This window comes from Prenolepis imparis, unplaced genomic scaffold (assembly GCF_030444845.1).
Source record: "Prenolepis imparis isolate NDT839.2.m4 unplaced genomic scaffold, iyPreImpa1.0 SCAF_2, whole genome shotgun sequence".
Taxonomy (NCBI): Eukaryota; Metazoa; Arthropoda; class Insecta; order Hymenoptera; family Formicidae; genus Prenolepis; species Prenolepis imparis.
This window is the reverse complement of record NW_028141160.1, coordinates 8,176,142-8,188,778: the sequence shown is the minus strand read 5'-3', so window position 1 is coordinate 8,188,778 and position 12,637 is coordinate 8,176,142. Positions and strand designations below refer to the sequence as shown.

General features: G+C 31.9%; 1 protein-coding gene across 2 annotated transcripts in view; it reads right to left on the bottom strand.

Annotated features, from left to right (window-relative positions):
• The window catches only part of Npf (neuropeptide F), an 89,087-nt gene that overhangs the window by 37,657 nt on the left and 38,793 nt on the right, over positions 1–12,637 (bottom strand). For both annotated transcript variants that reach the window (XR_014424829.1, XM_083032810.1), the window contains exon 7: positions 9,179–9,316. The gene's annotated coding sequence lies outside the window, so the exon portion shown is untranslated. The remainder of the gene's footprint in view (positions 1–9,178; positions 9,317–12,637) is intronic.

The following is a 12,637-nucleotide window of genomic DNA, read 5'->3' as shown; positions in this document are numbered from 1 at the left end:
TGATATTTGCGCAGTAAGGGAGTCGATGATTTCGAACATCGCCCACGCCGTCGTAAACGCCCACCGCACTCTTGGCTATGCGCCAGCGCAAACGGGGGTTGAAATTTTGCAAAATTGAGTTCGCCACTTTAATGAGAGACCGCGGGTATTCGATAACGAGACGAGATTGCGATACAACGCCGTGAGTGTTGCACGAAAACTTTGACATCATTAAAGTATACATTATACAAAAATATTAGAATATTAGTTCAGTTCTCCCCCATCTTCCTGCCTTCCTCTTGAAATATTAAGAGACCTTATCGGAAACCTAGAAAGTTTTTTTTTCACAAATATTTTGAAACTTTTTGATTGACAGAACAATTAAACGGAATAAAAGTTTTTAAATTAAAATAGAATTGCTAACGGATGGAGTTTGGCAAAATATTTTATAAATTTTCATATATTCTATAAATAGAATACCAGATAAGCGGAAAAACGTCGATAAGAAATTTAAGCTATAAATAAATACAGGAAGAGAAAATTGTCGCGAGATAAAAACTTCTTTAATTACTAATTCACGCATCCATTCATCGTGATTCTCACGCTAGACGTTACAGAGTGTTAAACGCATTGCAAATGGCTAGAAGTAAATTTTGTTGATGCTAACGGTACGGCTAATCGAACCTACGCTTGAAAGAATCAACTTTCCTTCCCACATAATAGATACGATCGGTCGTAAGATAGATCGATCAGCCGTAAAGCATCTCCTCAGATACAGTTAAAATTCGCCGCGAAGCATCTAATTAACGTTTTACTACTACTTATCTCAGATGCAAATTGCGACGACTATTACGTTGTATATTGCTATCTGTAGCGCAACAAAACCGATTTCGCATTGAATGTAGCAGAACAGATTCGAATTTTTCGATTCATGAGACTCGCTCATGAGAACGATAAGATTTCCGAGAGGAAAATTCTGCACAGCAAAATCTGTCTCAAATCCTGTCATCTCTTGAGGATTAAAGAAATACACGAAGTGTAAAGAAATATTTTTTTCTCTCTTTCTGCCTTCTTTTTTTCGAAAATGAGTCTTTACAAATTTAAAATGCCATAAAATCCGTAGGAGAATTACAATTTTACTGAATAAACACAGAAGAAAAATCCCTTCAGGGCCTCAAATGTAGTTACACGTAATTGCGTCATGTTGTGCGCACACAAGTGCACTCAGAATTTTTTTTATTGCGTGTAGATATAGAAATGCCACGGAAACATAATAGCTTAACATAAAGCAAAATTATTTTAAATTAATTTCACATAGACGATTAATTGAGTTTTAATTTAAATTCGCTTAAACAAATATCATGTTTAATCTCATTTTTATTAAAAAAGCATTTTACGTAGATTAGAAGGTAGAGCAGTAAAAGGGTATATAGAATTTCTGATACACGTTGTATGCGCTGCGATAATTGTAAAATAATAAAGTAAATGTACAGCATTAATGAAAATTGAGATTGAAAAGCTCGTTGCTTTACTATGCGACAATAGAAGAGAAAGATCATACAGAATCTATTATCACTGATGTCAGACTGGGTAAAAAGATACCACCTACGTTCCTTCATTATCTTTGTCATAGAAATGAGTTGAAGACAAAGTCTACAAGTATTATTGATTTATCTTTGCTTTTCTCTCTATACAAGAATCAGATTACAATTAGTCTTTAGTAAAATTCCTTTTTCCTTTATTAATTAATTAATTAATATTTATAATTTATAACTACTATATTAAAACTTGTAAATAAAAATATTTTTCAGAATTTTCCTCACTCTCTTTCTCTCTCTCATTTTTTATTTCAATTTTTTTTTATTTTGAAATGTTTGTTTTAAAATATTATTATGTGATTGTTTGTGAATTCCAATTAAAATAAAAATAAAAAATCAAGCAATATATTTTATAACTGTAAAACAAACAACTTTCATTTCAGTTGTCCAGTTATGAGATTTACAGAGACAGCTGACGCACTTGATATTTCACGATTAAAATACGAATCGGCCTAGAAAGGAATCACGGTTTTTAGATTATGTTTAATAGGGCAAACACGACACAATCATCGCCGCAGATTTTTATATATATATACGACAGTACAATTCGTTCGGAATGTGATTCTCTTTTCTCCTTTCAAGTGGTTTCATTGGCGCGCTGCGGTTCAAGCACTTGGCAAAATAAGCTTGTTAAAATAAGTAATATTTGCGCTAAAACGCTATTTATGTGGGCAATTTTTTCCTGGCATAATACTAGTAATGAAATTCAACGATGTAATTCGTGTTACTCGAGCATGTGACACTTGATTTTATTAGACCTTTTCGATTATTTGATACGAAAAAATATAAACTTGCTATAAAAATTCTTATGACATCTAAATTTTTGTAATTTATAAAATTTTCTCGCAAGTCTTGAATTCGTTTTAATTTATCTTAATTATAATTTAAATTAAAATAATATGGAATTGTTTTTTTGTTATCTCTATTACATCTAATAAATAATTATTATATGTGTATGTATGTATGTATGTATAAATTGATGTATTTTTCAATTTTTTAAATCAATATTATCACGGCAAACCTTTTCTATCAGTTAAAGAGAAAATTACATTTTCTAAAATAAACACGTAGATAATTGAAATTGTTAATTGTTAAAAAAGATTATTGTAAAATCACAGATAATATTTAAAAGAGAACCGACAAATTCTATTCTATATAAAATCTATCCCCTACTATTTATAAAAGAAGATACATTAAAACTCATTGATAAGAAAGAAATATTTGAATAAAAAGCTATTATTATCCACGATGACGAATATTCTCTACATCTATATTTATTTTCCTCTCTACACTCTTTTAAATCTCTTTTAGATTAGAGTTTTCCCGGAATATTTTCTTCTTCAGATCTATTTCAGCTTTATCGCGCGATTATTGCATGTAAATACGAACGAATATATACGAAAACAAAAAGTGTATATCATTTATAATCACTTAATTAAATAACATATATAATAATCAACAATTTCAATAAAGTAAATAAACAGAATTTAAATAAGCAAAATTAAAATAAGCAAAAATAAGCAAAATTTAAAAAAACTGAAGAATAAATATCTAAATTAGGTCAATGCGTGTATAATATAATTAAGCTTATCTCAAGCTTATTATCAAGAGACATGATAGCACTAGCTAACTTGGAAAATGGGAAACAGTTGAACAGTACGATTAGAGACTTTGTTTGGCATTGAAAGCACCACATAATCATGTAAATCGCTTTGCGTAGATAGTTACAATTCCATATGAAACCGCACAATTATAGATATCATTTCGTATTGAAAGCATCAGGCTAAGTAAAGTAGATTTCATTTTATGCAGAAAATTGCAAGAAGACTGATAAAAAAAATATATAAATGTGTTTTCAATATAATTCTGAAAATTTTATGGTATAAATATAAAGTAGTTCATTTAATTACAATAATTGTGTATTAATTCAAATATAATTCTGAAAATTTTATAGTACGATAAATATATAAAAAGTAGTTCATTTAATTACAATTGTGTATTAATAAATTATTAATACATAAATATTTTAGTTTATAATTATAAATTGCATAAATCATAAAAATATGTATATAAATCTATATATTATAAATTTATATGTTAAAATTATTTTGTATTATCAACAATCAGTTTTCTTAGCACACGATAAAAGATTTAACTATATTTTTTGTCTGTTCCAGCACTGTTCGACTATAGTCTTCTATTTCACAAGGCTGTGAATAATTTCTAAACGATGGAAAGTAAAAATAAATATTGCATAGAAACAATATAAATATTGTAAGCGGTTGACGTTTACATAAAGAAATATCTATATTGTATCATATAAATTATATAAATATAATTTTTAATCTAGCAAATTCTATTGTTTGATTTCAAAATTATTATAAATAGTTGCTTTTATAAAAAAAATTATTATAAAAAAATGTAGAAGGAGCGCCAAGTCTCCATGAACCTGTGTCTAGAAAATTATTATACAAGAAAGATTATTTAATATACATTTTTTCTCTTCAAAATGTAGTTGTACAAAGAAGTATTGCTTCAATTTGTTATAATAAATTTTATGTATCTTATTATATTATTATTATATATATAGCAGCGCACGCCAAGTTTTGTTGCATAAAATTTTTTGTTTACTCTTAATTATTTTAATTTCAACTAATTAATTTTTTTCATATCATTATTTTTGTAGAAAAGACAGGTTTAAGCAATAACGCATACATTGAAGCAATGCTTCTTTGTACAACTATTTCTTTTAATTTTAAAGAGATAAAATATACATTAAAACATCATTTTCTTGTATAATAATTTTCTAGATAGAGAGAGGCGCGTATATTTGGTGTCTTTTTTTATTTTTTTCAAATTGTTTACTACTTTGCTACTATAAATTTTATTTATAGAGGTAGTTTTTATGCATTGCATTTAAGATAGCGTAATTACATTAGCATAATATATTTCAAACTTGTAAAAAAAAAATGATAAAAAAGTTCTTCTGCACGGAAATATTCGTTAATATAAGATATTCCAAGTTATATATTTCTCAATATTCCCACATAGTAAAATTAACTCGAAGCACGTATCGATCTCGGTAAGCTGAAACAAAGCTTTTCAGCAAGACTGATAGAAGCCGAGGGATAATTTTATATATTATAAAATTTCACTCTGGTACTCGATAATGGGAAAGTAATTGCTTGAGCGCGATCATACACACACATATACACATATACCTGCACGCGCGCGTGTCTCTCCCGATTATGCGCCGGCCGATGCAAACTACTGAAAATGTCACAGGCGTGACGGGCTTCGGTGGATGGATGTTACTGGATCGGGTTAAGTGGCTTTGGAGAAAGCCAGCTTATACCTCCGCCTTTTCCTTATGAAGTCACGAAACCGTCGGCGGAATACCTCTATGTACCCATCGGCAAATCATCACGTCGGCCTTCACCCGCCGGTCGCGTCGCGTCGTCGATGCAAATCGACGAGGAATAATAACGTCGCACCGATCGTAAGTCGAGACTCGTTTTACTCCCCTAATCGGGACACAATCGGGATATAGGGATTCGAGATCCGCGGATTTTGCATTCGCGCGAGCGCATGCAACGCGTTCTTATCGTAAGGCGTATGTGAAAGTTGTATTTGAGGCTGCCGAGAGTCTGCCGCTTGATAGCGATGGCTTCTCTCGATGACCGGAATATGTTTATGGCGTAGGTATTTCGATTACGGTATTATAAAGATATGCGTTTGGACGGTTAACTCGAATATCAAAGTGGAACGTTTAAGAGACTCCTCATTAATCTTCATTATTTCGAAATAGTAAAGTAGTAATGCAGGTGTTAATAAAATTTTAACAGAGAAATTATTGTTTTTTTTTTTTAATCAAATATTATTGTCTGATTGTTATATGATCTATTTTAATTAGTTATATAGAAATTCTCAAATTTAACATACAAATTGTCCCATTGCAGATAGGACAGACAGGTACTATCGTATTCCTTTTTTATCCCTCTAAAAAGTTAGCAACTTTTTCCTTTGGCAAAATAAATGCATTGCTTTCACAGATGCACCATTTTTCTAATATACTAATACAGTGCGTTTACTACTTTTTTATTTTTTGTATCATAAAATTTCGAAAATTAATAAATGTAAAATTCTGTAATTAAATCTTAATCTACTACATTTTTGTAGTAAAACACTTGAGAAAATTTTGTTTGAGTTGATAAAAAACATAATTTCCTCATTGCAGAGAGAAGTATATTTTCCGATTGTGATGTAAACAAAGTTAATTATATAGTTTTTTAGTTTTCTTTTCTCATTATATTCCGCGTTCAACCACCATGAAATATTAATGCAAAAAATAATTTAACATACTAATGATTTAGAAAAATGTCATATGTGTTGAGAGTGAAAAATAAGATACTTTTTAAAAACAATGCAATTTCGAAAATTGTGCAAAAAAAATGCTCATTTTTTTACAACGCAATGTATCAATGTATACCCTACCTGTACAGGACACCTCGTATATAAATAATTTATATATATACATTGATTTTATTTTAAAAAATATCTATACGCAAACATATACGTATATAATTATTTGACATCAATTTTTACGTATTTTTAAGATATAAATTGCAGTCAGCAATTTTTTAACGAGACGACGTTAATTGCAATCTTCTAGGTAGCAGCAATGCGAAGAGAAACCCAGAAGGAAAAATGTAAATTGATTGGTTAACAAAAATGTAAATGAGCCGTGTGGAATAAAATAGCAGAATCGTTAAAGTGCGACAGTGAAGTGCGCTGTCATGAGAAGTTTCCCCAAGGACTCGTAAGAAATTGCAAATTAAAAGAAGCTCCGCTAATCGCGCAATCATGTTATTTACTCTTGAAAGTATACGTGTATTTTCTCGATGCCGGATAATCATAGATTGTATCTTATCATTGCTCGCCTCATCGCTCTCAATTCCTCATCAACGCACAGCTAAAAGAGGCGTCGCGGTTTAATCCTGATTCGATGACCTGCATATTTCGAGAAAAATTTCGCCAGGAAACGTAACCATTTCACGTAACACCTTTCCTGATATTTACATATATTTATTGTATTACCACTGTGCGTATCGCTTTTTCATCGCATAAAAATCCTATAAAATTCAATGAAGAATTTTTGTTTCTATATTCAACAGCAAAGTACTAAAGATTTATATATTTTTATAGATAAATGATCAAAGGAAATTAGCATATCAGGAGAAACAAGTTCGCGATCTCGTGAATAAGGAGACTATAAATTATTACTAAATTCAAATGCTCAAAAATAAACAAATAAGAGACTTCACTATTAAATATGCGAATAGGCAGAAATATATGCTTGCTAAAGATTGTATTTTTTTTTAGACTATCTTGTTAGCTTTTGCTCACCGTTAAAGAAAAAATAAATATTTCTAATCGGTGATTTCTCTCACGATTTTAGCGTGTGGTAAACTACTACTAGCGTGACCGCGGGTGACCAATCCGTCATATAAAAATAGTACACGTGAAGGTTACGAGAACCGGTCAGTTCGCGTTTCTGGTGCTGCGCCGATTGAACCAGCAAGATAGCCTGGGAGCGCGAAGTGCGTCGGCGCTACGACGTTGTTGCGCCGCTGATCGATCAACGGATTTTCTTCAGGATCAGCGTGACCCGCCGTAGCCGTGCCACAGGGTCACGGTCTGACCTTGGTAATTCCCCGATGACGTCGCGGGAACCTAACGACCTAGTACACGCGCACTATGACGCTCGTCGGCTCGATGACGTTTCTGACGCGACGGTCACGTGCCGTTTCCGGTTCCTCCGCAAAGGCAGCGTTAGCTGCTTCTGTCGAGCTAGCGATTTGTCACGTGTGCGAGCTTCAACAAGCGTTATGTTTTAAAGATCTTTGACGCTAGATCAAATCGATAGGAAAATTGTGTCTCATGACATTTAATGATGAACATTAGGTCTATGAGGCGTTTTTTAAATTTTTTTACGGATAAAAGAGATTGAAGAGGGAGAGAAGCGGAGAGAGAAGAAATGTGATTAATAGAGATAGTAATATGAATGAGGAAGAAAAGGGGAGGATGAAACTTTTCGCTCGTTTATATAGAAATTTGCCGCCAGCATCTTGCGAGGAAAAACGAACGCGCGTGTCACGTGAAAGGGCATGTGCAATCCTGACCCAGTTTTCCAGACCCGTGTCCTGGGTCATGACCATCGATTGTTTCCCCTCTCATGGCGTCATGGCGTCGCGACCCAAATGCTTCGGATCTTCCCTGGGATTTAGGCGCTGCTGTAACGATCGTCGGGGATTTATGGCGTTGTGCGAGGTGTCGCGATATAGTAGCTCTACCGCTTTAAGAGAAAAGAGCCGCTTCTCTCTCCCTATCTCTCTCTTTCCTAGTACTGGCAATTTATATCGCAGCTGGGATCTGGTCGGTTCGGTTACAGGTGTCTCTGACCGACGCGTATGAAGCGGTTTAATTAGGATTTATGTCGGCAGTTGTCTTTCCGGATTTTGCTGATACCTTGCGCGCTTCGAAAGCTTGTCGCTTCTAAGAACAATTTTCCGCTGAGAAACTTGTCATTCGAATTTACGCGCAAATTGTAATTCGGATAATCGGCAAGGAGAAACGCGAGGAAAGGGGTATCTATCGATGCGTTTTCCAAAATTGTACCAGACCTTATATATGGCATTTTCTATTTAGAAAAGTCACCATCGACACAGAGATTAATTTCTGAGAATTTGCAAATTAAAGATTCAATTACGCAGAGAGAATTTTCTCTTAGAATTTACCCTGAAAATCATGGTAATCGTGGGACAATATGGTATGGAAAGAATTTTAAAAATATGTTATATTTGATAAATTTTACTATACTTTTATTGTGATAGATATTATTATTTTTTATTGTGATAAATATTAATCAGAGAAATTCTCATAAAATTCTTTCCATACCATATTGTTCCACGATTACCATGATTTTCAGGGTAAATTCTGAGAGAAAATTCTCTCTGTGTACATCTCAAATTTGCGCTTTAAATAACAAAGTAACATTTTAAAATTATTGAAAGCAGTATTTTTCTGCAACACAGTAAAAGTGACTGTGTCGCAAGTGGGTGGCTCCTTCTATCAGACATACGATATCATACATATTTAAAAACAACTCATTATGAGAATATATAGCTTCGAGAAGCAGATAAGTAGAGAGATAAATTCGAATATATACATATGTATATACTTCATTAAACGTTTATGACTTAATATCATTAATCAGCGCATAATGTACTATAGCTAATGTATAATAATTTATTTAGCATAATAGCAGGTATGAATCTATTACTGCGTCTTCAAAGCACACACAACATTGCCTACGGTCTTATCGAGCAAATTATCATGAGGCGAAAGTTAATAATAATAATGCGGCAGCTTATGTTCTCTATTTCATTATTATTGTGTCGTGTGTATTGCCTGTATATACGCGATCGAGGGAGGTACCGAGTTTGCGAGATAATAAACATAATGTGTCATGTGTTGCTTTCTACATTTCTTTTCGGTTCTATAAATTACATTTATACACAGAGCAACTTTAACCCACTTACCGAAAGTCACGATCACGGCCAATGCTTGTGTGCTCGATCTTGCAGCATGCGTCATGTTTCTCAGAGAAAAGAATCGTCCACAGAGAGTCGGAGAGAATCGCCCGATAATTTATGGAGTTTCACTCGCCGACAGATCAGCTGTAACAGATTACGTTAATAACTCGTTTTTTAAAATATTTTATATATGTGTTATATACAGATGATGCATAGTATTAAATATCAAATGCGTTTGGCAAAACTTAGGTAATATAATTAAGCCAATTAATGCGTGTATCCTTGTTAATACTCGAATTTACACAAATAAAGGGATGTAAAAAATTATCGCGTTGTGTGCGATATTTTTTCCGCATTTTTTTTCGCACGCATAAAACGTGCAGCATAACGAGGAGCTATGTATGGCGTGTTACTTGCAAGTAAATGAGATTTCATTCAGTGGTTGACGATAACGCGCGCCGAAAGATACAGGTCCTGACCTACTTCGAACCGGTCACGTTCAAGGATTGAACTTTACGTACTCTCTAAAGAGAGAGAGAGAGATATATATATATATATATATATATATATATATATATATATATACATATTCTTTTTAAAGAGGAAGCTGATTTCGATGATAATGACTGGTGGTCTTGGAGATTATTCCCAAGTAAGTGCGAAGAGAGAGAGACGTTAGATGAGATGTCATCTCTCTGGAATTCTTTCTGCCAAAAGTCATTGGGTGAGCCTGAAGTACCGTACGAGTCTAATAGAACTCGGAACACACACACATACACTGTGAGATCGTAAATTTCTATTCTCAGAATCATCTTGACACCGAAAAAATAACGACCGTTCGAGCGTTGTGTTGCTTTTACGCAAAGAATTGTATTTTGATAATCGATATGAATATTGTATTGACCGAGAGTTATTATTTTTGATTAATTTTAATTGCTTGCACGAGCTTACTGAATAAAATCAATATAAAATCAATATATAATTAAGATTTTTCAAATTATATTTATCAATTATTAAATATATTTATAAACAAATATGGAAAAAATGGCATATTCAATCGGTTCGTTTGGAGTATAATAAATAAAAGTTTATATTCTATGCATGTATAAATAAATTGTGAAAAACCTTTCCTCCATTTTATTTTATCGCAAAATCCTAGTCACAAGTTTGCACTATTTTTGTAAAATATTATTTTATGGAGCATTAATAATTAATTAATTATTTTCCAAATTTCAAATTTTCCGCAAAGTTATCTGAGAAGTTATAAAGTTGTAAAGTTTGATATCATTTAGCATTGATAAAAAAAAATAAGTTTCGTGTATCACAGTTGGAAAATTTGTGTTTTCTTGTTAAAAATGGTCCCCGTTAAAATTTTTGTGTTAAATATTTAACATATTCATGTGTTAAATTAACATATTGCTGTTGTGTTAATTGAACTCAAATGTTAAATTATTAAAATAACTGAAAAAAAGTGTAAAAATAACACAATGTGTATTTACTTTTAATTTTACACAATAAATATGTTCGATATTATTAGTGACAAGATTTATCTGTTAAAATTTACAGAAAAAAAATGTTAATTTTACTTTATAATATAAGTGGGGATGATAAAATGTAAAATTAACAATTTTTTTAGTTAATTTTTACATTAAAACTATGTTAATTTAACACAAAATTTATTTTAAGTTTACTTGAAGTTTGCATTTATTTTATGTTAAAATATTAACACAATGTTCGTGTCATCATTTAACATATCCGTATTATGTTAAATTAACACAAAAATTTCTGTGGACCGTTTGGGACATGTGATATTTGTTAAATTTAACACAAATTTTTCAACTGTGTAGGTTCGACAACAATATAGGGAAATTAGGTTTCGCGATCTTATTCGAATGCATGGACGAGCATTAATATAAAACAGTACCTGAAGAGAAAGAGTTATGAGTACCGAGACCGTTATCAATTACGCATACCTACGTTGCAAGGTTGCGTATAGTGGCGTTTAAAAGAGCTACACAAGGATTCATCGAGACTCGTCATAATTTCACCATGATTACACGGGAAGAGCAATAAATGGTTCCGTGATTTCATCATTTCGTACGAATTACTAGATACAATCGTCAATTATTGCATGTCCTCGATGACGACGCTCGTTGCCGCGGAATTATACTTCTTATACCGAAGCCTAGTCAAATTCTATTAATAACCAACCATCACTATCGTTGTCTGGTATCAGAACGGTAATATTGATAACGACAATCATTACACTGAAGACGAAGTGCTTGTAGAAAGCGTGAATGAATATTCGTGAACGTAGTTAACATTACATAATGATATATAATATACTATCTAAACGTTATTAAAAATTATCTACATTATTAAAAGTTAATTAGATATTAATATATTAATTTAGGTTGCTATAACAAATAAATATCTATTTTATAAAAAATTTATATTATTAATACCTATTAATCTCGTATTGATGAGAAAATATCTCTTAAAATATTTTATATCCTCTAAAACTTTCAGCAAAAAATATTCAAATAATTTTAAATTATTAATTTATATTTCCATAATTTTATATTATATATATTATCTCCCCCACTCTGTGTCTATATATAACACTTCAATTATGTATAAATATTATAATATAATATATTTTATCGTGTGTGAATAGATGTAATTTTTTTAGTCATTCGAACTTTAAGATGATTAATTGTATCGAAGCAGTCACAACGATCTGATTCCGAAAGGAAGTGAAATTCGGCTACGAAGCGCTTCAATTAAAATTCTTAGTAGCGAATTACCATTCGCGAAAGCAATAATGTACCTTGTCGAATGTTTCGTCTCGCTCCGATTACACAAATAGGATTACGAGTAACCTGTTTCCAATGTGGGCGGAATATATCAAATAAGCAGTGGGACAAACGTGAATGTTATACGATTTAAGACTTAATGACTGTAAAACTTGAAAAAAATCAACTATAAGTGGTAGTAAAGTTAATCTTCCTGAAACGACTTTACAAGTTTACACTGCAAAAAATATATTATTAGAAATATAAGCGAGAAAAGAGAGATAGGGATTGATAAAAGTTATAGAGTATTTTTTCTCCTTTAAATTTGTTAATCGATAAATATCCAATAAAACAAAATGTGGTGTATGTGCAAATGTATGCAAATATATTGATGATCTCACTACATTATGCAGTCAGTTTTGTGTGTTGCACGCACATACTAAAAGCTCGAAATTAATCGGAATCGGGCGATATTACAATATCCACGTGCAGCTCGCGGCGTTATTATCACAATAATGAGTATTTGTGCGAACTTTTTCCGGTACTGCGACGCATGATAAAAGTCGAGGCTACTCTCCGGTTGATTGTATATTTTCATAGCGAATGCGAGATATTTGCTCCGGTTGATTGTATATTTTCATAGCGAATGCGAGATATTTGCTCGAAAATA